We start from the raw sequence: 26,257 nt of genomic DNA, 5'->3' as shown, positions 1-26,257 counted from the left end.
GGGTGGAGGTAACTCCCAGCGGATGGCGACTCGGCAGGTTTGAGGAGAAGGCCTCTGAGCTGGTTTGGGTGGAGGAGAAGGGGCCCTCGGGGAAGGGAGAGTGGTGTGTCACGTTTGCGGAGAAGCCGAGACAGGGCAGAGCCGGGGCTAGTCAAGCATGTAATGCAGACCGGTGTCTGGGGAAAGGTCTGTGAGGCAGGTACCAAAGGGATGGGGTGCGGTGACATGGGGCGGGCCAGAGCACTGGTTGGCACTGTGGCGCTCACCTGGGGGCTAAGGAGCGCCAAGGTAAGGCAGATGAGAATGGGCTGAAAGAAGGTTGGGGATCCCTTTGGTTACCCAGCTTTACCAGGAGCCTGAAAGGAAAAATGCCTTTGCACACTAACACTGCATTTTTCACATGCTTATGGATATTCGTGATTGATAAGCCAATGTATATAAAAGCATTGTCACATTCTTAGTGGGTTTGATCATTCTGAATTTTCTCAGTGAATGGATGTGACTCTAAACTGGAGTTGTTGAAATGCTTTTACATTGAAAGGTGTCCTTCCACGGGACAAGGTCCTGAGAGTGTCCTCTGAACCCTGCCTGCTCAGAGGAGGCATGGCAAGGTCCCCTCCTGGGCCCTGTCTTCTGGATGTTTACACCTCCGGGAGACAGGATTCATAGACCCCAATAACAGAAAATGTCATGAGACGAATATGACCAGGTGCCAAAACCAGTATAATATATACATAACCTGGGGCCCGAATGCGCGCTCCTGTAGACGGTGCTACAGAAATTCGGGGGAGAAATCTCTGTGCGTAGGGTAGCAGGATGGGGTTTATGGGCAATATAGGATTTGATTAATCCTTAAAGGGTGTGTGGTAATTGGATAGGTAGACGAGTGAACAGCATATGTGCTTCTAGTTAATTATTTATTCGTGTTCATCTGCTTATTTATTTTTTATTTTCAGAAATTTAAAAAAAATTACAGAGAAGTACAGAGACTAATATCGTAGAGACAGGTGTGTCCACCATCCGGAACTGATGGCTATTAATATTGTGTCCCATTTGCTTCATTTTGTTAAGTAAAAAAAAAAACAAAAAAAAAACAATAGTTGGAGTAGAATTGACGTCCCTTTTGTCTCTCCCCACTTCATCTCCTGCCAACTCCCTTCCTGTCTGTGGCCCACAACCCAGCCACTGCCATCACGAATTTGGTGTGTATCTTTCCAGTTTATTTTAAATACTTTCCCAAACACCTATGTATCTGTGAACAAATAATAGTAGTGTTTCGCAGTTATTTTTAAATGAATATAAAAGGTATATAGAAAGCATTGTGCTCCAAGTTTGCTTTTGTTTGTTTACTGAGTTGTGTGTTGGTCAAACAGTGTTCTTCTTACCTGCATCGCGGCATTTTGTCACAATACTGTCACGGTGAACATGCTCTTACACTACTCTTTACACATATGTATGAGAATATAAGCAGAAGTACTGGGTTCTAGGGAATGCGTAGTTTTATGGTTATATTAATTTACATTATTAATTGCAGTTAGTTTTAATTAGACAATTTTGCAAAAAATCTGGTGAGTATGAAATAGATTATATTTGTGCTTCTATATCACTTGTGTTAATAGAACATATTACATCAAAACATCCTACTCTTAGTCAGAGGCGCAGACGCATGGTGGTTTTGCTGAGGTGGCTCTAGGAGAAAAAATACAGACACATTTTCATTTACTAATGTTTATAAGAAGAATAATTTTTAATCGTTGTCGACTTTGGAGAAGGACAGTAAATAAAAGGATGATTTTTTTAATAGGAACCCTGCCCTGCTGAGCTATGTTTAGAAACTGTCGATTGGACTTGGGTTATTGTAAATGTATGCATACTTTATGACTTTGGTCCTTGGTAGTAGATAGATAGATAGATAGATAGATAATTGATAGGTAGATAGGTAGATAGATATTAGATAGATAAATAGATAGATAGTTGATAGATAGGTAGATAGATATTAGATCGATAGATAGATAAAGAATATTATATATAGTTCTTATGGGCACATTACATGCAGAGAATAGTTATGAGGCCAGCTTTAAGCTCCCCTGAGTTTGGTGATTTGTGGGTACTATTCTCTGATCTGCCTACCGTCACATTAAAATTCCAATATTGAAATCCTTCATATGCATTAGAACTTCCATAATCACAGAAGGGGTAAGATATTAAACTGTTACCTTCTTTCTGCCAAGTATACATTTGCTTGTCATTTCCCTATGAAGAAATAGCTTCCATAAAATGGAACATAAGTAATTTTCTGAGTGGGGACAGTGGGCAAAGGAGGAAAGGCAAGAGGTAGTCCTACAACTGGGTGGCCGGGAGCTGGGCAGGCATGGATGTTTCTGGAGGTCCAGAGGTCAGAAAACCCATGTGGAGGATGGGGTATACTTGGTGGCTGGGAGCAGAAGGGCAGGTAGAGGTGGTCAGTACTTAGAGGCAAAGGAGATGCTGAGCACCATCTCCTGCCCTCCCACTGCCCCCGCCACACCCCCCCACACACACATGCACACGCACACACACACGTATACACACGCACGCACGCGCACACACACGCACACACGCACACACACACCACTCCAAACCTAAAGGGTGTTTCCCTAAAGGGACAAGTGTAGACCATTGCTGCATGGTCTACTGCTTATTGGAAGTGAAGGAGAAAACTACCCAGGCATGGTTTCAATCTGCACTCTCCACAGCTCTCTGCGCGGCACAGGTCATTTTAAAACAACTAAAACAGCTGGGTGGACACCCGGATAGCAGTAGAGGGTACGTAAGCCGTGAGATGGCTCGGGTTTGCCAGCCCGCCGTCCGGTCAGGGACGTCCTGCCTGAACTCATCCTCCCTGGCATCAGCAGCACGTTCCTTCCTTCCTCCCAGAGTATTTCCACATCCATTATCTCAGCTGATCCTCACAATACCCCGGTGAGGTGAGTTGGAAAGATATCAAGGCCCCATTTGGCAGAGGTTAAGTGGCTTTGCTGAGGTCATGGATTTTAGCAGCGCGGCCGGCTGGAGCCCAGGCCTCTGGACCAGGACATCTGGGATGCCACACACACACACACACACACACACACACACCTGCGTACACACACAATTTGGATCTTGTAACATTCTTCACAAGAGGGCAAGGCCTGTGTCTTGCAACTCTCTGAATCCTTAAAAAATTTTTTGGGGGGTTACTTTCGGAGCTGAACCATTTCTTCCATTCCAAGGTAGCCAGGGCTCTTGTGAACCTTCAAACCTCTTCTATCCAGAGTGATGGACATTTTAGAATAAAAAAATTGTACAAGGCCAAGCCTCCTAATCGCCACCCATCAGCCCACTGCAGATCTCCCAAATTGTCTTGAACGCTGTGCGTGTGCCAATATAAATATGAAACTTACTGCTGCCAGTTCTCCAGCCGGTCCCTCTGCTGGATGAGCGGCGGGGGAGAGTCACAAGCCCACACAACACAGCCTCATGGGAGTGTTGCTATCCCGGCAACTCAAACAGTCATCAACAAGTTGCTGACCACTCTCTTGGCCTCCCCACCACCTTGCCTTCTTCAGCACCAGCCTCCCGAGTTCTTTCCTATGTTTCCCATGCCATCCTGCTTCCTTAGCCCTCCTGCCCTCCACACTTCTGCTGCGTACTGGAAGGTGCCAATGTGTATTTTTGGTAGCAGAAATGAACATGAGCGTAGAAAGCGGTAGGCATCCAGGCAGCGAAACAGAACCAGGGGCTGAAACAAGTGGCGGGAGAAACAGACCAACCTCCAGAACCATCAGGAGAGGGTGCGCAGTATTCTGGATTGAATGATGTTGGCTCTGAACACCCAGAGAAGGCAAGGTCAGGGGGACTTCAAGGAGGAGGTGGCCTAGAGACAGCCCTGAGGATGGGGGATTCCTATAGAAGAAGGGGGAGGGGGGTACATAGCCTGCCTCTCCCCATTTTTCCTCTCTGCTTCCAACCCTGGACCCTCAAGGCTAGCGGTGGGTCTGAGCCTGGGGGCCAGAGACAGACCCTCTGGCCCCCTCCTTGCTGGCATCACCTAGATGACTGGCCTCCGCACTCACCCTGCAGAGATGAGAAATTTCCTAGCCAGCATTCTGTTTCCCTTCAGAAGCCAGAAAGAGAAGGGAGATGGGGCGGGGGAGAGGGGGTTGGGCAGGAGGTGGCAGCAAAGGGGCTTCCTGCAAAGCCGGGGCTGACTGGCGCCCGGGAGGATAAATGACTCCGATCGCCGGCTGTCGGTGTTACACAACTTGTGTGTGTTGGCTTGAGACCTCAGTGATCCCCCTCTGATTGAAATCACTTTCCCCTGACCTCCTCCGTAAGCCGGGAGCTTGCCGCTCTCTGCCAACAAAGGGGCGCCGAGGTCGGAGGAAATCCTGGCCGGGCAGCGGAGCCGGGGCGCCGCACCGTCTTCCCGGGCCGCCCGCACCCTGGCCTGCGGGGCACCTGCTCCGGGGAAGGCTGTGTCCGCCCGGGTCGCGAGCTAGCAGGGAGGCTGGAAGCGGTGCCGGGACTGCCCCCTAGAGGGCACTGGGGGCATTTGGCGGGGGCTGTTGATTGGCATTACGATTGGGGGCGCTCTGCGTTTGGTGGGGAAGAGGCTAGGATGACGGACGTCGTGCCGTGTGCGGGGACAAGCCCACATTTTCTTCGCAGGACCCGCCAGTCTGTAGAGATTAACAATCCCTTTATGATGATCTGAGCCTAGACTCTGTTTCACACATAAATCAAAGTATTTTTTCACCGTTATAATATACTCCGGTGTTCCCAAGAAAGCAACTACCTCGTAAATCAAGGGAAAGGGAACTCTTTTTCCAGTTCATCTCGTTGAGAGTTGTTTACCATTTAGGCACCTTGCAATACTTGAACAATGGCAATATAACACATCTGTATCCAAATCTCTATTTTTTTCTATTTGTGTCTGTGTGTATATATATATATATGTAATGGATTATATATATGCATATATATATACATATGTATGTACACACACACCAAATACACTTTTATACCATTGTTTCAAAATGTCAAATATAAAGACGTTCCAATAACATTCAGTTGAATGCCATCTAGTTTTAAATACAAATCTATTATAAGCAGGTAAAGACTCACTGTCTCCTGGTGCAAATGTGCCTGAATTTACATACAGAAACGCACATTATTTGATTAGAAATTACTTTCACTTTACTTCTCTTTATAATTATACTAAAACAATTGTGTTGACCTTTGGAAAGGGATTTCGGGCCCTTTAGAGTTGAGAACCATTGTTGTTAGCTCTCTGAATCTTAGTTCCCTCTTCTTCCTCAGAAGAAAAATGGGGACAATAAGATGTTAAAAACAGCACAAATGTCATACAAAATCATATGCATGGAGCGCTGAGCCCAGAATACTGCTGCCAAGGGAAACATGGCTGATTAAGGTCCCTAAGATGTCCGGATTCCAAATGTGGAGGGGGTGGGGGAGTGGGGATGGGGGTGGGAGGTGGGGGGTGGGGGTGCAGAGTACAATTGTGAGCCAGGATTGGAAGACCAAATGCAGGTGGTAGTTTCCCAAGTGAGTTATATGCAATGCATGGAGATTTGTTTCTCTTTTAAATTATTAAACAGCTAAGAAAAAGAAAGGAAAAATCTTCCTTAAGCACTTATTGACCATCTACTATGTGCCAGCACTCTGTTATAGGATCTTTTTAAATTCTTACCTCAACCCAGTGAGGCAGGTATCATTTAACCACATAGAAGAAAAACTGGAGGCACACTTAGGAAGCAAAATTTGAACCAAATCCATTTGATGTCAAAGTCATTATGACATACTGCCCCTAAAAACTTGCCAGTGGGCTTGTTTTTATTTTTGCAGATTGGTGGTTTAATTAAGGTCTTCTGTCTTAGTCAGCAAATTCGGTCTACGATACTTGGCTAAGCCTAATGCCTAGATGTTAAAAGCAACACCAAATAGAAATTCAAACGTAGAACTGAACCAATATGAAGACATCGGTATACTTTTGAAAGAAATAAAACAATATCTGTACAAATGGAAAACATACTACTTTATTGGATGGAAGACTTAATATTATAAAAATTTCAGTTCTCCCCCAAATCATTGTATAAATGTAATGAAATATCAATTGGAATTCAAATGGAATTTTTATTGTGTCAAATTATCTAAAAATTGATATGAAAAAGTAAATGTCTGAGAAAGGCCAAGAAAAAATTTTAAGAATAGTTGAGGAAAGATAACTTGACTTAGCAGATATGAAAACATATGCGGAATGGGGTTGACGTAGAAACAAGATAGGAAATCCAGAAATAGATCCCTGTGATAAAAGGTAATATCTTTAATAAATGATGCTGATAATCTGCTTAGAAGAAAAATAGATTTTGGTTCCCTGCCTCACATCATATTAAAAAAAAATCTAACTGGATTAAGGCCTTAAATGTAAAACGAACAAACAAAAAACCAAACCATAAATGTATTACAAGAAAATCCAGGGAATATATATACATATGTATATAAATTATATTCTATATTATGATATATGAATTATATATATAATTTACATTTATTTATATATATAAAATTTATGTTTATCTCTATATATTTGTATACAAATCTCCCCAGGGCTGTGGTTGAGGAAAAGAATAGTGTGGAATAGAAAAGAATTATAGTAAGTCAGGAAATTCAGAAGCTATAAAGGAAAAGATAAGACATATTCAACTATGTAAAAATTGTATAACACTAGTTTGGCAAATAGATTGGGGACCACATTTTCAATGCAGATGATTGATAAAATGTTAGTATCTCAACTGTACGAAAAATTTCTGACAAATGAATAAGAAAAAAATGAAGAACAATAAACTGGAAAATGGGCAGAGGATATGAAGAGACAGTTCAAAGAAGATCAAGTTCAAATATCAATAAACTCATGAAAAGATATTTAACTTCTCTAGCAGTCAGTTAAATACAATGAAAGTAACAGTGAGATATCATTTCAACTACAAGACTAATAAAGTGGTAACTCCTACCACTAATGGAAATATTAGGGGAAAGGTGTCCTCTTATATACATTTTGAGGAAATGAAAATCATGTTTTTAGAATGCAATTGGGTGATGATTTAAAAAATGTAAGATATATATACCCTTCAACCTGGCAACCCACTCTGGGAATCTGTCCTTTAAAAACAAAATTTTGGTAAGAAAAGATACTTGTTCAAGGTCAAAGATGTTCACATCAGTATTGTTTGCCACTACACAAACTGGAAAACAAAATTAATTCCCATCAATAAGGAAATAGTTGACTAAATTGGGGAACATTTATATCATGGAATATTGCAAAGCTCTTAAAAAATATTTTATTGAAAATCATTTCTTATTGACTTTGAGGAATTATCATCATATATTTTGGATGAGGAAAGCACATGCAGAGAATGGTATATAATATGACCCACTTTTGTAATTATGACCCCCCCAGAATTCATACATATATTCATGTATGTAAATGGCCATATGAGCATAAAGAATATTAATGGCAAGATTCAAAACAGGTCACTATCAATGAACATGGGAGATGACCAGGGGGTAGAGATGTGGTGTTGTGTACAGGGAATCGAAGAGATTAAAAAAGATATAGAAGAGTGTTGACCTTGATAAAATCAACATGTGTGATATGACCTAATTTGTGTAAAATTGTGTGTATAAAACCATACATGGAGAAAGAAGTCTGGAAGAACATTCATTAAATATTAATAATATATTCATGGATTGGATATCATAGAGATGCCAGTTCTCCCAAAATTAACACGTAGATTCAACACAACCCCAGTAAAAATCTCAGCAGGTATGGGGGTGTGTCTGTATGTGTCTATGCACGTATATGCATGTATGTGTTGTGTATAAATTGACAAGCTAACTCTAAAATTTATATAAAATGCAAAAGGCAAAGAACAGTCAAGATACTCTTGACAAAATAACCGAGATGTGGGGTGGGGTGGGGGGAGGGAAGAGGGGGGTGTCTTGCACTATCAAATATCTTGACTTAAGACTTACGAGGATACAGAAACTAAGACAATATAGTATCTGTGCAAAAAAAAAAAGATGACTAGCTCAATAGAGTTGAATAGAGTGCCCAGAAACAGGCCCACACATATATGGAAACTTATTTATGACAAAGGTAAACTGCAGAGCAGTGGGAAAAGAGTCTTTTCAATACATGATATTAAGTCTATCAGATATCAAAATGAAGAAAAATTAAAACTTGACTCCTACTTCACACCATATAAAAAGTGAATTCCAAGTGAATTGTGACTGTCAATGTGAAAGGTAAATCAATAAAGCTTCTGGAAGATAATGTAAGGGAATGTCTTTCTCAACTTTGGAGTAGGGAAAGATTTCTTAAATCTGATACAAATCCCACTAATCTTAAAGGAAAAGATTGCTACACTGGACTACATTAAAATGAAGAACTTCACTTTACCAAAAGAAATCATTAAGAGTACAAGCAAGCCACAAAGTGGGAAAAGAGATTTGCAACATATAAAAAATAAGAACTCAAAACCAGAATGTACAAAGAATTCTGACAAATCAGTAAGAAAATATCAACAACCCAAGAGAAAACTGGCAATAGACTTGAATGGGTATTTTACAAAAGAGGATAAAGCAATGGCCAAGAAACATATGAAAAGGTGTTCAATCTTATCAGTTATCAAAAACTTCATAATGAGATATATATACCCCTCGAATGGCTAAAATGAAAAGTGTTCATAGGGCTGTGGAGCAGAGGGAGTGTTCGAACACTGTTGGGGAGTATATAAATGGGGGCGATCACTTTGTGAAACTGTCTGATAGAGTTGAATGTACATACACATGATGATGGAGCAGTTGGATCTCTAGACGTTCACGTGACAGAAACGTGGGCCCACGTGCAGCACAAGTCATGTACAAGAATGTTTGTAGCAGCAATTGCTAACAGTCCAAAACCAAAAGCACAAAAATGCCCATCGACAGTAGAATGAACAAATAAATCATAATATATTGTTTTAATGTAATAATTACTGGAGTGAAAACAAACGAACCACAGCTATGTACTGAAACACAGATGAATTTCCAAGCATAATGTTGAACTGATAGCTTTCCTCAAAAAAAAAGCTAAACACAAAGAAACATACTCAATTATCTCATTTATATCAAGGTCAGCAAGCACTAATTGATGGTGTTGGCGGGGGACGGGGGGCAGTAATGATCACTGAGGAGCAGGGCAGGGAAAGTAACTGCGAGGCGACATGAGGACGCCTGGGGAGCTGGTCACGTTCTCTTTCTTGTCCGTGGTGGTGGATACGTGGGAATTCATTTTGTAAAAATTCGTTAAGCTGTGAATTTGTGGTTTGTGCACCTTTCTGTATTTGCATTATACTTCAATAAACAAATAAAAAAGAATTTTAATGGTGACTACCTCAGGATGATGGGATTTCATATAATTTTTACTTTCTCAAAATTTTTCTATCCTTTGAATTATTTACAATACACATGTATTCTTTATATAATCAAGAAAACCCTAAAGCTGTTTTAATTGTGTTTAAATTGTGTTTTAATTTAATGCAACTATGTTCACTTAACCAGTGCAACTAAAGCTAGGTGCCCTTCTACAAAGTTGGTTTTAAGAAAAGATCATGAATCTGCGTGTGCACATTTTTCTTCCCTGCTTGATTATTGAATCCATGTTGGTCTTGAGAGATCATACTCTCTATCCCTGCCATGGGTAGACTCTAGAGCACCCAGGTTCTGCCGCATGAGCACAGGGCCAGGTGTTAGGGAAAGAGCCTGAGCAGAGAACCAAGAGAACTTGGCTCAAGTGCCAGCCCTTCTAGAAACTTCCATCAGTGTGAGCTCAGGCTAGTTACTTCATCTTTGGAGCAACAACACTCTGATCTGGTAATTTCTAAGGGCTCTTCCTGTGACTCTATAGCTCAGTGATATGGAGCAGGTTCGGGAGTGTTGGAGCCAAGTGCACTGGGCAACACCAACATCTATTCAACATGTATGATGTGACAGCTTTCAGACTAGGCACTAGGGCTACACTGGCAAATTAGATAAACAAGATTTCCACCTGCAAGGAGTTGGCATTTTAGAGTAGGAAACAGCCAACAAACAGATAAAGGAATACCAGGTTGAAAACTTGTCCTTCTGTGCTAAATGCTTGCTGAGAGGGCAAGACGAGGACCAAAAATTGCCCATTGGATTTGGCAGCAGAGAAGTAAAATGGGGGACCTAGACAAGAGCAGTTACAGGGGAATGTGAGGACAGAAGCTAGTGAGCGCATGTTGGAAAGAATGAAAGGTGAGGAAGCGGAGATGATCCCAACAGACAATTCAGGAGTTTTGCTAGAAAGAGAGGCAGAGAGATCAGGTGGCAGCTGGAGAGGGTGCGAGGTTAAGGGAGTAGATTTTTTTTTTTTTAGGGACAAGACTAGAGCACATTAGCGTGTCAATGTGTTCATGGAAATGAGCCTGGAGAGAGGAGAGATGGATAATGTGTTTGCAAGAGCAAAGCCCTAAGCAAGAGATAGAGGGCTGAAGCCAGACACTAGAGGGGAGTCAGCGCTGATGGGGGAATGCAGCTCTTCCATGAGGACGGGATGGAAGAGAGAGATGATACAGGTGCAGGTTGGGCCGAAGATTTGGTGGAGGAAAGATGAGGGAGTTCTTGTCAACCACTTCTCCTTTCTCATTGAAGAATGAGGTGACTTTGCCAACTGAGAAGTCATATCAGATATTTAAGGAGCGAGGAGAGTCATCTGTAAGAGCAGGTACTTGCACTCAAAGAGAAAGTCCTGGGTGGTGCTGAGTTGAGATTTGTAATCATAAAATCTTAGTAAATACTCTAATGAACTTAGAACCACCAATTTCTCCTTAGAGATACAAATTTGTAAGACCCACACCCTTCTGGTACCCTACAACTATGTGAATAGCCCCCGGGTCCTCTCTGGAAAATGCTTTGAGACCCATGATTGTAGTCTGTCTGGTGTAAATAGGCTTTATCGCTAAGAAAGCGCTTGAGTGGCTGTCAGGTCTAATCCAATCGGGCAAAATATCAGAGAAAGTTCAGATGAGTTAGGTGGAGTCTATCATCCTCTCATCTCTCGTCCATCCATCCATCCATCCATCCATCCATCCATCCATCCATCTATCCATCCATTCCATTCAATGGACCTCTTCTCTGTGCCATGCATTGAGGGCTAGAGTAACATCATTCTCATTATTTGAGATGAGTTATTTGGCAATTCCATGAGTAAATTTGTTCAACAAGTGTTTATTGAGCACTAACTATTTTAAGCTGAGCCTTTTGCTGAACATTATGGAGAACGCAAAAAGAATTCTCGCTACTCTCCAGCAGCTTATGATCTAGAGAGGGAGACCATTCAGGGTCACATTGTAATAATTCAATGTAGGTAACAAGTGTTAGGTGACAGTGTGGAGGTACGGGCTCCGAGGAGGGAGCTCAGAGAAGGAAACTCTGCGTATCCAGGGTGTCTCGGGCAGGGAGGTAGGGCTTGAGCTAGGCCTGAGCAGCTCAACTCTTATCTTCGGAGAGGAAAAAAAAAGACCCCAAACTTGAAGAAATAGCGTAGTATTAGAATGCAGTCATAAACATAAAACATTAACATGTAATTCCCTTATGCTTTTGAAAAATTACTTCATAAACGCAAAGTAAAATATTTTTCCCTTTTTATTACCTGACAATTACATATTAAGAATTTCTTTTTATGTTTAAAAACATATGCAAGCCGGGGAAGGCAGACGCCAAAATGTAATTGCTTTCCTTCTATAAGAATCAGATGTCATTTTCTTCCAACTCAACTCTGAAAAGAGATAGGGAAAAGCAAATTGTTGTATACATTAAATTTGGAAACATCTGATAGCTTTCCTCAATTAAACTATTTAAATGGAAAAAGATTGCTGTACAGCTCTATCATATCCCACTGAATAAAACCTCAGCTGAGGCAAATTGGCAGTGGCAGGTACCAAATGCATTGGCAATAATGAGATTGGACAGCCCAGTGGAGGTCATTGGTAATTGTTATTATATGCAATATTGCACTGTCAGAAAAAGAAAAAAACAACTCGGTAGCGGGCAGAGCCAATGCTGGGGATCTTATGGGAGTATCTGTGACCACCTCGCCAGGGAGGCTTGAGGGGTGGAGGGGTGTCAGGATGGCTGAGCCCCTGGCGTGGTGAGCCTACCCTTCAGGGATGGCTCTCTTCTGGCCTGCCGTGTGTTCTCAGCATGTGGGGGCAAACTGCCATACATCTTCTCAGCCAGCTGAGAGCAAGATCTCAGGGGATGGCACTGGGGCACGGAGTTGGCAGGGGGGTGGGGGGGTGGGGAAGAGAGGGGAGAAGAGCAACCCAGACAAGAGAGGTGGGACCAATAAAGACAAGGTTTGTGTATTTGTTGTGGTTTGGCTCAGGGCTGGCTCTGATGGGAAGCACTGAAAGCTCATTTTTTCTCTCTCTCTAAATTTCTAGGTGTGGAGAAGGTAGAAAGAAGCATATTCTCTTGCTCTGTGGGATTTCAGGCTTCCAGCTCAAAGTTCCACACTTGTGGAGGCAGGGGCGAGGGGAGGAGGGTTGGGTTGTCTGGGACATAAGTAAGCCTGACAGCTGCATTACAGCATCTACTAAGGCCCAGGAACGGAGTCCAGGTCTGGGCAGTGTCCGGGTGAAGACCAGTCCCGTGCAGGTGACACACATAGGCCCTCTGGGCTGATGCAGGCAGCGATGGGTAGAAGGAAGGTACTCGGCTACCATTCAACCCCTCCCAAGACAGGCTCACGTCTCCCACGCTATGGCGACAAGTGCATCTGGGCCCACTGCAGCATCTCACGCTCTAGATTTAATCAGGAGGTCACTCTGAAACGGCACATGACCATTTTCATGGACCAAGAGCCTCAAAAGGACTATGCTGCCGCCCGAGGGTTCCTTCTATATTGCTCAAGGTTTCTAGCATTTTCAAGAGCTGCGGCATCATGTTAAGAAAGGAGGGAGGGAGGACAGCGAGCAGCCAGGGCCTCTGACATTATGGAGTCCAATGATGGTAGTCAGAGCAAATTCATCAGAATCAGGCCTCCTGCTCTCAAAGACATCTTGGAGAGTATTCCTTGTGCTGAGTAGGCTTCTTGAATTTGTCCAAAGGCAGCAACAGGTAAGACCCCAAATAACCATACTGGGGGAAAAACGCTGGAGAGAAGTTCAGGCACCAGCATGGTAACCTGATCCAACCTGGAGGAACACAGCTTTCTGAGCTGCAGGATACTTGGATGTCCCCTGGTTTGGCATCCTACTCCAGGTGGAGACGCCTCTGAGACAGGGCTTCCCAGACCCAGCTGCGCTAGGAAATTTCTTGGAGACCTCTGTGCAAAATACAGGGACTTCCCATGCTCCCTGTCTTGCCTATTAAGTCAGAATATCTAAGGATGAAGGTCCAGAGAGCTGTATTTTAAGCAAGTTTGCTGAAGCATTCTGGAGCAGGTGCTCCACCGACGGGACCTGGGTATGGGAAGCGCTGCCTATTCCTCACTGTTTTTGCCGGAAGAATTCTCAAAGCAGGAGCTCATTCCTTACAGGCAGCGCGTTCTATTGTAAGTCATGCTTAATTGCCCAGAAAGTCTCTATATGCCCTAACACCTGATTCTGAGTCGGTTCTTCCCAGAGTTTAGCTCTTACCTACCTGATTAGGAAGGAAGTGTGTGATTAGTAACCCAATTGCGTAATTCTTCATATGATGACTCGGGAAAAATTCATTTCTCCTGGGCTGACGGCTCAGTGTAAGAATCCGGGCGTACTCTGAGGCAGGCACCGCATTTGTGCACATTCGTTTGGATGAAAAGATTGCATTCATTCATTCTCGTTGAGTCCCTCTTCCCTACACTGAGCACTGGTGATACGCAGGAATCAGACCATAGATTCCACCTTCATGGAACTGGCGGCCCAGGAGAGAAGCCACACAGCTGTAACTCTTGTCCGCCTTCCCAAGTGGTCAGAGGCCCAGGCAGGAAGGACCAGAGGGAATAGAGTTGATCAGGTAGGGCTTCCTGGAGGAGGTGGCATTTGAGCTGGACTTGATGGCTGATGATACACTGGAAGTAAAGACGTGGTATTATGCGCGGAGGGAGCAAGGTAAAGCGGGGTGTCCATCGGAGGAGCAAGGAGTACAGCGGGCACAGGGTGGCTTCGATGCTCAGGGCTAGCCTTCCTGCTGAGGAAATAGGCCTCCCCGTCCCTCCTTCACTGAGCACTAGATCCTAGAGCTGGGGAAACACACCCAGTGCAGCCTTACCCCAACAGGTGCCACCGTCTCTGCTTGCAATTCAGTTTAAGGTTGTTCAGGTCTAAAGAAATTGTTTTAGAAATGGGCCTGCCTGCGGCACCCGGGTGGCTCAGTCGTTAAGCGTCTGCCTTCGGCTCAGCTCATGATCCCAGGGTCCTGGGATCGAGCCCCGCATTGGGCTCCCTGCTCAGCAGGGAGTCTGCTTCTCCCTCTCCCTCTGTCTCTCTCCCCTGCTCATGCTCTCACTTACGTGCGTGCACTCTTTCTCAAATGAATAAAAAAAAAAATCTTAAAAAAAAAAAGAAATGGGCCTGGCTGGTTCTCCCCAATATTCATCAAATGTGGAGCCATCAGACCCCTCGTCTGTGCCAGACCCACACACGGGGGGCAGTACAAGAGCTTGTGCAGGGATCTCCTCGCCTTGGGGCATACAGCCCCGCAGCCGGTGGCCAGGTATTTGCTCGGCATCCATCGGATTGCCAGCAGGGAACAGGCCCTGGTTCATGCACCCCGCCTCACCTCGCGTTGGCAGAAGCGCTCTCCCTCCCGACCCTGTCCTGCCCTTCCTGTCTCCATCATTCACTCACACTTGAACTCGTGCCCAGGGTCACCCAGGCTGCTACCTGACTCTGTGGCTGCAAGTCACTCTTGTCCCTTCCAGTTTGGCGGCGTGTTCCTCCAGCAGCTCTGGCCAAGACGGGTGACCCAGACCTGGTCCATCCAAGGCCTCCTCCAGCACGGACTTGGGCTCTAGAGGGAGTGACCCGAAATTGCAGGGCAGTCACAGGTCGTTCTTGGCAGTGGGCAGTGAGAGCAGTACTGACCACAGGGGCCTGACGAAGACTCTCTTTTCACCAAATGTGAGTCAGGCTTCTCTGGGTTCTCCTTCCGACTACTCCCTGACCTTGTGCTCTGTCCTTGGCTGGCTTAGCAAAACAAAAAATCCGCCACCCTCAGTGTCTGATCTCCCTCCATGTCTGACCAAGTTCTTCAGCCCCAGTGGGGACCCCAATATCTTATACTCCACCGGCCTTCCACAAGAGTCCTGTTGAGCTGGTCTAGCAAGACTCTACTCTAGCCTTGAGGTTTCCTCTTCATAACTTTCTACCCGCTGATCCTGTTCCTTGCCTATTAATCTCCACTGGTCCTTGTTATATTCAGAACTGAGCCTGATTTCTCTCCCCTGCTGCCGCACCCCACCACGGCGGGTCCGACACATCACGACGGTTCTCACTTTAACAAGTGTGAGGAGAAATCTTTTCTCTGACAGTCCTAAGCAGGCTGTTCTACTGGTCTGATCTTGGCTGTGCTGTGCTTCCCTTTCTTCCCTACCCATTTTCCCATGCTTGAGACAGGTGAGCTACCTGTTCGATGTCCAGAAAATTCTCTTTCTCCTTCAGTCAATCGGACTTGTTCCAGGAGAGAGCGTACATGGAGGAGAGACTGCCCCTGGTGAGTTTGGGGGGCAGTGCATAGGTGGACCTGCCTGGCTGTGACCGTGTCCTGTGCCTACACGGGGTGACAGAGATGGTGAACACGAGATTCGGACCTTGGGCTAAGGAGTCTAAACACTCCTTTCGGCAACCAGCTTTTCATTCCCCACTTAACTGCAAACCCCACCCGGCCCCTTGCCTTAGCTGGCCGCAGTAATAAGGGAAGCAAACCTTTCTACAGAGCTCTCTCTGTGCCAGGCCCCGCTCAAAGCCCTCGATGTGTACTAATGAATTTAATCCTCACTACAGCCCTTTCAAAAAGGTTCTATTATTATGTCCATTTTGCAGATACGGAAACTGAGGCGGAGTGAGGCCCATTCTGGTACGTGTGTGGGGCGTTAGCACTTTGCTACTTGTGTCCCTGCATTACGGTGCACTAGGGTACGTGCTCAGGGGATAACAGTATGGCGTACATATACGCGGTTTCTGTTCATGCCCCCTGTGCCTTCTTCAGAGAAAGTTCCAGAAGGGGGGAAACACCACCTTTTCATCTTTGCACCCTCAAAACACCACGCGCAGTGCTTGGTGTATGTAATAGAAGACATTCAGCACATTTTCATGGAGTGGATGAACTAAAGGTTTCTAAGCAGGGGAATGATGTGATGAGCAGGATTTTGGAGAGTCTGCCCACTGGCAAGGTGGATTGAAGAAGAGAGGCTGGAAATGGAGCCCATGTGGTTCTGAGCTGTGTCCGATGGCCATGGCCAGCACAGTGATCTATCCAGAGAACCCACGGCCATCTGGGGCTCACTTCCGACTTCCAGGTTGTACCTCTAATTCTTGGCCCCAAGTTTTCCTATCTTTTCCTGTTCCCCAGCTTCACGCAACCATATTTCCTGCCTAAAAGAGTCCTTCTGTGGTATTCATGGACCAGCTAGAGACACTCAGCTCTCCATCAACTGTGAGTCTCTGTGAACTTTTTGTTTTCAATGCCAACATTTGGTTCATTTAATTAAGGACTCTAAACATAATGAACACCTCTCAACTATCAAAGGGTATTAAAAACAACTCACAAACACAATTAACCTTGGTCCCAAAGATAAAAAAAAAGCAGTCACAATATGGCATTTCGCTGTTTATAGTCATCAGTTAACAAAGTAAGCAATTAATGCAAAAGTTGAAGGAGCAACACAAACCCAGAGCCAGGGCTGACTCCCTTGCCTGGCCTCTGCAGGTGGCCATGCAGGGCTCTAGACCAGTGACTGTCCAGGGTGAGGGCTGCCCTGGAATGTCTAGGGGTGTGTGATTTGAAAGTAAAGACATGATAGTGTAATATAATTTTATTTGAGGGATACTCTTAAAACCCAAATTTTTTTTTTAATGTAAACTACGAAAATTAAAGCTTGAGAAAAATCTTTCTGGTTGGTGGGAAATGGCCGAAGATAGAGAATCTCAAGGTAGAGAAGATGTCCTTCTCCTCCCAGGACCTGATGATAATCTCTGGAGGAAGCGGAGATGGGCCTTGCCCATGGGGGTTACCATGGGAGCCTTTATAGAAGAAATAATATTTCACTAGAACATTTTTCTTTCCCTCCTTCCTTCCTTCCTTCCTTGCTTGCTTCCTTCCTTCCCACTTACACATTTATACCCCAACCTCATTCCAAAAAGGACATGAGATGGATAAATCCTTTTGGATAAATTCTAAGAGGCACTAAGATGCATCAATACTTGATTAACAAATTACCTTTCATTGTGTGCCCGCCGTTGGGCTGACTTCTATGAGTACAGTAGTCACGGGACAAAATATCTGTCCTTTGGGGGCAGGGGGATTAGCCCAGACAGGATAGAAGTAGAAAGAGAGGTCCTGTACAACGGACTATAGCCCAGTGTGTGCTAAGTGATATGGAATTTATCAGTCTGGAGACTTTGGTTGCAAGTAACAGAAAATGGGAACGTATAATGGGACTCACTATGGGAATTTATAAGCTCCTGTAGCAGGATGTGCAGACACAGTATGGACCTGCCCCTGTGCGCTCCTGTGTGCTCCGCTCCCATCTGCCCGGGATGCTATCGGCAGCCTGGCAGCAGGCTGGCTACAGCAGCTCGGGGCATCATTTCCTGACAACGTCCAAGGAAGACTTGGGGACATCTCTGCCTGCAGGTGCCTCTGTTTATTAGGGAGGGAATTTATTAGGGAGGGAACCATCTTCAGAAGTCCCTAAGCGTGGTTCGTGGCCTGATGAGGGGATCCTACACTCATGCCCACACCAGCTTCTAACCAAAGGGAATGTAATTACTAGAACTAGCTTAGACCAGTCAAGGTTTGCCCTGAGTCACATGGGGGAGAATAAGCCACCTGCCCAGAGAAGGCAGAGGGTACGAAAGGAACCCGGGAGGGTAAGCAGAACAACTTCTCCCTGCCCCACAGAACAGGAGCACAGAATTCTCCTGGCAGGCACACCAGAGGGAGGTTATCTGATTTGACCTTGTGAATGACAGTGTGTTCTGACCTTATTGTTTTTAATGAGCCTTCCAAAGTTTTAGCTACTATTATTGCTAATGGCTGGGAAGGGAATAGAGCTGCATCATGATTCTAATGGGGGAACAAATGGTGGGTTTCACTGTGTGTGTTTCCCACACAAATGGTAGCTGACAGTTGCCTCTGATTAAAAGGGAGGGGGCTGGCGCCGAATGTCCACAGCCCCCAACTCTCTGAAAAGTAGTCCACCTGTCATCTTTGGCTCAGTTACCAAATGTCATTCACAAACCTTCCTTTTACCTACAAAGTTGGGTCCACGCTCTACAGATCTATCTACTCATAGTAATTGGTGATGCTCATTAGTCTGAGGGATTGAAGCTAGGCCACCTACATCAAATACTCACTATAAGGGAAGAAAGACCTGTTCACCAAGAGTAAGGCAAGACCATTGCAAATTTTCACCCAACCCGAGAAAGTCTTCTGTTCTCCTTCTTCCCTACCCTTTCAGATCCTCTCCCTCCTGCGGGTACCACAACAGTCCCTAATGCCTACTTGCGAAGTTGGATCTGTGTAAGCTTATCAATATTTGAGGTCCTTATGCAACCAGCATACCCAGATGACAGGACGGGATATGAAGCACACATCTTAAGGACACTGACAACAAGATGCAATGTGGAAACTTTTCCACGGATCTTTATTTTCTTAATTTTTAATTAGGAAAATTTTCAAACACACAAAACATTCAAAGAATAGTACAATGAATACCTCTCTGTTCTGCATCCTGACTCAATGACTGTTAACAAGTTGCTGTATTTACTCTCCCTTCCTCCCTCCCTCCCTCTCTCTCTCTCTCAGATCATTTGAAAGCAAGTCCCAGACATGTTGACACATTATCTCTAAATACCTTAGCCTCTATCTCCTAAGAACGAGGACACGCCCCTGCTTAATTATGATGCCATCAACATGTCTAAGAAAATTAACAAGAATTCCCTCTGTCATCTAAATCAGGCCTTCTCCAAGTTTCTTTGTTTGGGGAACTATAATCCAATTAAAGTTCTGTTAGTATTGTTTTTCAGACACATGGAAGCGTGTGTGTGTGCGTGTGTGTGTGTGTGTAATTAAGCTCATGAAGTGTGGTGTGGGTGTAGGTGGTGTGTGTAAACACAAACGCACGAACATATATGTATATGTGTGCATGTGTGAGCATGTGTGGTGGGTATTCACATTTGTGGTGGGTACGTCGTGGGTGTGTGTCGAAGCAGGGGGATGCCAGGGATCATCTTTGAGCAAAACGAATCAAGATGTGCGAGAAAGAACGTACTTTATTTTTCTTTCCTCAAATGCATTTGAAGAAATAGGAGTTAAGCTCCAGAAACTATTGAGTGGAGCCAATCTTGGTAAGGAGGCTGAAGATACTAATGGTTTTGTTCCCCTTGATAGATTGATTCAGGTGTCCCTCTCTCCCTTCATCTTGGAAGAGCTCTCTCTGAAAGGGAACAGGCACAAAAGTCCTTTCTCTTCTCAAAAGGGTCAGCATTATCGTCTGTTTGCCTTGCCAGGCCTGCAGCTGGCGCACAAAGAAAGGTGTAATTACAATGTGACGTGTGCCGATGGCAGGGGCCTGGAAATTCTCAACCGCTCACTCTGCTCAGAATACATTTCAATTTGGTGCTGTGAATTTTACATTGAAATGAGTTTTTTCTTTAAAACCCTAGAGAAAACAGCCCCTGCACAGGAGCATTAACAAATTGCTTTGCAAATCTAGGCTACAGTGAACATTCAATTTGAGGAGGTCAAATCAAGCTTGGGCCCGAAAGCCCAAAGCCTGGGCCCAGCCAGCCCGTGTTGGCTCTGGGGTGGATGTGGCCATGGATTTGGTCTTGCTTTCACTGGTGCCACCCCTCCTAGGCAGATCTCTGGGCTGACCCCCTCGGGGCCTTTCCAGAGGCCCACATGTCTCTGCCCCAGGTTGGGAGGTCTAGGGCCGGTGAGCTGCTGAGCCTGGGAGCTCTCCCTCGGGGGAGAAGGACCCACAGCAGCAAAGACTAGGCAAGTGCAGACTGGCAAGGACTGTGAAACCTTTGCTTCTACCCCTTCACCTTACAGAGCAGGATGCAGAGACCAGGGGGAGGGCTCAAGAGCTTCCGTAAGGTCCCCCTACTGGTCATTGTCATCATCAGAACAGTAACATTTATTGAGTGTCAATGATCTGCCAAGCACCATGCTGAGGGCTTTAGATTTGCCTGGCCATCCGCGATGATAAGACAATTTTTAAATAAACAGTTCCACATTTCTATAGATAAGGAAACGGAAGCACAGAGAGGTGAAGTTGCCTGAAGTCATGTAGCTGGGATTTGCACTTAGACGTGTCCATCTGAGATTCTTCCTTGGATGACCAGCAGTCTATGCTGTTGGACTTCACTGTCTGCCCACCTGGCCCGGTGCCTGCCTTTGAGTTGTCCTGGCCCCAGCCTCCCCCAACCTTGCCTTTCCTCTCCCACAGAGCCAGCTTCCTCCTAACCCGCAACCTGCAGATGCTCCTGCCTTTGCATCCGGGCTCCAGGCAGAGGGAAGCCTCCAGAGCAGTCCTCTAGTAGGGGAAGGGCTGGTGCTTAACCTTGGTTAAGATGAGTTCTGGCCCCTGACCTGACATCTTTTAGACCTGTCCTCTTTTCTTTGAGCTGAGACCAAAGGAGATGCATGTTGTCCTGCTTGTCTTGTGTTTACCTTGTTTCTCAGTATTCAGCGGCTCTGTGACCTCACCCTCCATGCCACCACTCACCCCCTGCTCATGCTCCAAGGGAAGGCTGGGGGCACCCAGAAGCTGAGTCTGTGGGCTCCGTGACTGTCTTGTACTTTACCCAACGCTCACACATAGGAGGTAAGCCTGAGCCCAAGCAGGTCCCAAGGGCTGCATGCGACGAGCCCAGGGTTCCCGCCAGCCTTGCATCTGCCTTAGAATCACTTCTCCAGTGGCCAAACATGACCACGTGAGGGGTCCCTTGGGATGTCCTGGCCGGAGGGGCCCCGGCACTGGGGTGAGAGGGAGCATCATCAGGCTTCTTCTGCTGCCCCGAACACAGCTTCTCCCGAGCCATGGAGATCAATCGGCCCCAAATAAGCATCCAGAGCTGCCGTAAACCCAGTCCCCAGGGCCCTTGCCATGAGGCCTGGGGCAGCTTGGGGACCTGGATTAAAACGATACGTTTTCAATTTGGCCTTAAACGAATTCACCAAATCGGCATCTTTGATGTCAAGTGGAAGTGAATTCCACAAATCTCAATTTATTTTATGGGGAAGAGTTATTGATTTTTTTTTTATCGTCTGCTTCTTCTTCTTCTCCCCTCCCAGCTGCCAACCCTCTTCCACCTGGATTGAATTGTTTGATTTAAGAGCGGCAGTTCAGAAAGAGAAAGAGACGCCTCTCCCCTTCAGCCCACACCTCCCCGACCCTGCCGTGTCCAGGAACAACCCTTCAGCAGCAGGGCCCCCGCGGCAGGTGCAGCGGGGCAGGGGCGGGGGGCCAGGACTTCCCTAGCTGGGCTGGAGCGGCCACACATGTCCTGGCTGGCCCCATGCCACATCTTCTCTGCCTGCGCCCACATTCGGCCCCTAGGTGCCTGTTTAAAGGCCCTTATATGTCACGTGTTCCCATGTCCTTTTCCTGTGTTGTGTCATTCACCGCCTTGAGGCCCTGCGATGGCTGCCCCTCGTCCCTGTAGCAGGCCCGCCACCCAGAGCCTCGCATGAAAGGCCCCGTTAATCAGAACCCAGCCTGTCTGCCTGGCCATTTCTCCAGCTAGCCTTCCCTTCCCTTCTGGAACATCTTTTACTTATGAAGGTATCTACTTCCGGTGCCCAGAGACGGTGAGGAGGCGTGTGCCATGCTCCCACAAGCCTGTTCTTGGCCCGGCCTCTGCTTACGCCCTCCACCCTGGGCTGTGACGTGCGGCCGTCCCACCCACCCCCGCCTGCGTGGACTCCGATGACCCTGTTGCACCGACTCCAAACTGAGCACATCTCAAAGGGAGCTATTGATTCTCCCCATCCTGCTCCTCCCAGGGGCTTGCTGTCTTGGGAGATGGCTCCACCACTCATTCATGTCTCTGGTGAGAAGTCCAGTAGCCATCCTGAGCTGACTTCTTTCCCTCATACCCGCGTCCAGTCCATCAGTAAATCCTAGTGGTTCTACCTCATAGTACACAGAATAATGGCACCCAAAGATGTCCACGCTCTAATCCCCGGAATCTGCGAATACGTTACCCCACAGGGCAAAAGGGACTTTACTAGTATGATTAAGGTCGAGGACCCTGGGATGAGGAGATGATCCTGGATGATCTGGGTGGACTGAATGCAATCATGTTGAGTCCTTAAAAGGGAGGACCTTTCCAGGCTGTGGTCAGAGGGAGAAGTGATGCTATGGACAGGATCCGTTGTCAGTTGTCAGTTCTGTAATGTAGGGAACTACGTGCAAGGTCTGGACAGTGGGCCCTGGAAGCCCGAAAGGCAAAGAAATGGATTCTCGTAAGGACCTCTGGGAAGGAACACAGCCCTGCCCAACATCTTGATTTTAGCCCCGGGAGAACTATTGGATTTCTAACCTACAGAACTCTACGGTGCTACTTTTTTAAAAAAAGATTTTATTTATTTATTTACAGAGAGAGAGAGAGACAGAGCAGGGGGAAGGCAGAGGGGGAGGGAGAGAGAGAACCTCAAGCAGACTCTGCGTTGAGCACAGAGCCTGACACAGGGCTCGATCTCACGACCCTGAGATCATGACTTGAGCCGAATTCAAGAGTCAGACACTTAACCGACTGAGCCACCCACATCGTAGGCATCCCTATGATGATAAATATATGTTGTTTATAACCACCAAGGTTGTGGTCACTAGTTAGGGCAGCGATACAAAACTAACACAGACCCACATAAACACACCCTGAGACCAGCCTCTCTTCCCCTCTTCACTGGCCTCCTTTCTCCACTCGTGGCACCAGCTTCCCCCCGCCTGCAGCCGATTGTCCACCAGGAGCCAGAGTGGTCTTATTATTGCTTCACTGTTTATTCTGAAATAATGTCAAACATTTAGAGAAGTTGCAGGAAGAAGACAAGAAGTCTCATGCCCTCATCACTCACATTCACCAAGTGTTAGCACTGCACCTTGTTTGCCTAGCCATTCCTCTCTCAGATTAGCCATGTCCCCGATTTCCATTGCACGTGGGATGAAGTCCACACATCCTGCTCAAGCACGGCCCAGGTTGGGGCCCAGCCACCTCTCCCACAGTCCTCTGCTTCTACTTGTCCCCTTGGTCACCATGCTTATGGCCTTTCCCCAGCCCTCCCAGGGCCCCCACTCCATTTCATCTTCATGGCACACCCTCCCCTCCTACGCGTCATCCAGGCCTCAGCGCTCAGGCCATCACCTTCCCATGATCTGCGTACTAATGTCACCCTCACCCCAGCTAGCCATACCCTGTTCTTTTATCCTTACAGCATTTATTGGGGCTTGTGACCGTCCTATTTATCCATTCCCTGCCTGTTTATTCATTTCTTCATTCACGTGTAGCTCCTTGGGTAGGACTCTGTATGTCCACCTCTTATCCTTAGATTCTAGAACAGTGCCTGGCGCATAGTAGGTGCTCCACAAGTATTTATTGATTGGTTAAGTTTCCGTGACACGTCCTTGAGCCCTTTCTAAGAAGCTAACTGCTTTATGGATGTGCATCTTCTCTTAAGGGCAAGGAGTATGGTTTCTTGGCCTTTTCAATCTTTGCCTCCAAGGCTGGGCAAGTGGTAGGTCCTCAGGACTGTTGGGGAATTTTCTTTGCAAGTGTGAGCTTCTCCATATGGAGGGCCTGGGTGCCTTCCCTGCTACACCATCACTGACACGTAGCTTCGAGGGTCCCCATGATGGAGGCCCATGGTCGTCATACCTCCTCCCTCCCACCCTGCGCTTTTCTTTGCAATTTTTCTAAGTGCTGTTAACTTTCTACTACTGTCTGTTCTCCGCAGCCCTGTTGTGGGATGATAAGAATAGTCCCATTTGACGGACGATGGAACTGAAGCGAAGGCAGGTTCTGTGGCTTGCCCAAGGTCGCACAGGTAATTAATGGCCGGACGGATCCCCTGCTCCCTAGCCCGTGTCTTTTCCTGCAGACCACAGAGCAGCTGGTCCTCTTCCCTCCCCTCGGGGCCTGAGGAGCCCAAACCTGATAGTACAAGCACAAAGCTTTTTAGCGGAGGTGGGAGGGCAGGAAGCACTGTGGTCAGGTGAGCTCTGGCTGTGTGTGTCTAACAGCTTTTCATCTCCTCTCCTCCCATTCACACAGTCATTCATTCATCAGCCAGACCTTCATTCAAGACTCATTCACTGAGTGCCTCCCCCGTGTGGGGCTTCCTGCTTGGCATTGAGGATGCTGGGGAAGGAAGCTGGAGCCCGAAGGGAGCTCACCGGAGCCCGTTCTCCCCTGCGGGAGCCTCCGCCACCATCCCCGAAGGAATGAGGCTGGACTGGAGACGGCATGTTTGGCAGGTGAGGGATCGGTTCCCTTGAGATAACTGGATAAACGCAGCACAAAGTCAGGCGCTGCCGCAAATAATCAATGGGTCCTTGCAAACGCTCAAATTGGAGAGCTACCCAGTGCTACCTGTTCCATCTGCCCTTCCAACCAGGGGCCTATGAGCCAGGCTGAGCTCGTCACAGAACCACAGTGACTAGTCCAAGGGGAGCGCTGGTGACCCGACCTGGACAGTCAGGGACCTTTCTCAGCGTTTAAAAACTGCATGTGAGACAGAGAAATTCTTTCTGGGGGGGTGAGGGAGGGTGAGCCCATAACCACATCTCTGCCACCGTGTATAGGCTCAGGAATGAGGGCAACGGGCAGAGCCAAGAAATGGAAGGAGAGAGTCACAATGGTGACTAAGTCCCTGGATCAAGGATCCCTGAGGATTTCTGTCATCATTAACCCCGCAGTCCTTAACTCATGCTCTTGTGGAGCTCCGTTGAGTGGTCAGCGATGACCAGCCAGCTCGCTTTGTCCGCCTGGCCGTGAAGACCGCCTCATAGGTCCTCAAGCAGGGAAGGCCCCTCTTTCCGCAGGGGGGCAAGGGCCAGGCCTGAAGTCAGGGGCTGCTTTGGGAGAAGCTGTCTTCAGTTCTGCTTAACCCAAAACAAGGTTCTGAGCAGGGTGAGTATCCTGCAATGTGTATGTGCTTTCTGCTGTATTACGTGAGCCAGAGACTGCAGCTCAGCGAGGCGTAAATACGTAACGCTTTACTTCTCTGCCCATTGCTTACACCCTGCTATGCTTCATCTCCCACCTCCATTCCTCACTGACAACTTAGATTCTATAAACTTCTGATCACTTGCAATGATGAAAACTCTGTCCAGTTTAAAGGGTAACTTCAAGCTCAGTTTGGATTGCATCCCTGCCTCTCCCCAGGGCAGGGTGACAGGATACCCGACTCCCTGAGTGTTATCTGGAGCACTGACGGTGCGGGGGAGGCTGTCTAGGCTCTAGTAGACAACCCAGGCCCCTTCCCTCTTCAGGGACCAGCTCCGGGCGGGGGGGGGGGGGGTTTGGAGGGAACGGGGAGGAGTGGTCACCAGGACAGGGACAAGTGTCCTTTTACCCAACAGGTACTGGGGTGTCTGCTTCTCTGTGTAGCCCTGACAGGCTGGCCACAGAAGAGTAACAGGCATGTGAATGCCAATGTCCCACGGTCCCTCTTGCGAGCTCCTGCGGGGCAGGTCCCCGACCTGGGGGTTTGAGCCCAGCTCTGGGCTTCATGCCTTCTCGATCTTCCAGCTCTTCACTCCAGGGAGCAGGGGATCCACCCGACAGCCTCCTCACAGCTGGAGAGTCCCCATGTGCTCACATGAAATGAAATGACTCTCTCTCTCTCTCCCCCCTCCCCGCCTTTACTCTGTCTGGGTGAATCAATCAGCGTTCCCACCAAAGTGGTGCCCAAACGTTTCCCTGGCCTTGTCTCTGGGACC

At 46.8% G+C, this 26,257-nt stretch overlaps 1 long non-coding RNA gene across 1 annotated transcript in view; it reads left to right on the top strand.

Moving 5' to 3' along the window:
- LOC144379844 (uncharacterized) overlaps positions 1-25,120 on the top strand; it is a 185,412-nt gene extending 160,292 nt beyond the window's left edge. Inside the window, exons 3-4 of the long non-coding RNA XR_013443317.1 lie at positions 24,271-24,360; positions 24,588-25,120. This is a non-coding gene — a long non-coding RNA (uncharacterized LOC144379844). The remainder of the gene's footprint in view (positions 1-24,270; positions 24,361-24,587) is intronic.
- The last annotated feature ends 1,137 nt before the right edge of the window (positions 25,121-26,257 follow it).

This window comes from Halichoerus grypus, chromosome 13 (assembly GCF_964656455.1).
Source record: "Halichoerus grypus chromosome 13, mHalGry1.hap1.1, whole genome shotgun sequence".
NCBI lineage: Eukaryota > Metazoa > Chordata > Mammalia > Carnivora > Phocidae > Halichoerus > Halichoerus grypus.
The sequence above is the reverse complement of the archived record's forward strand: the minus strand, read 5'-3'. Positions and strand labels throughout refer to the sequence as shown.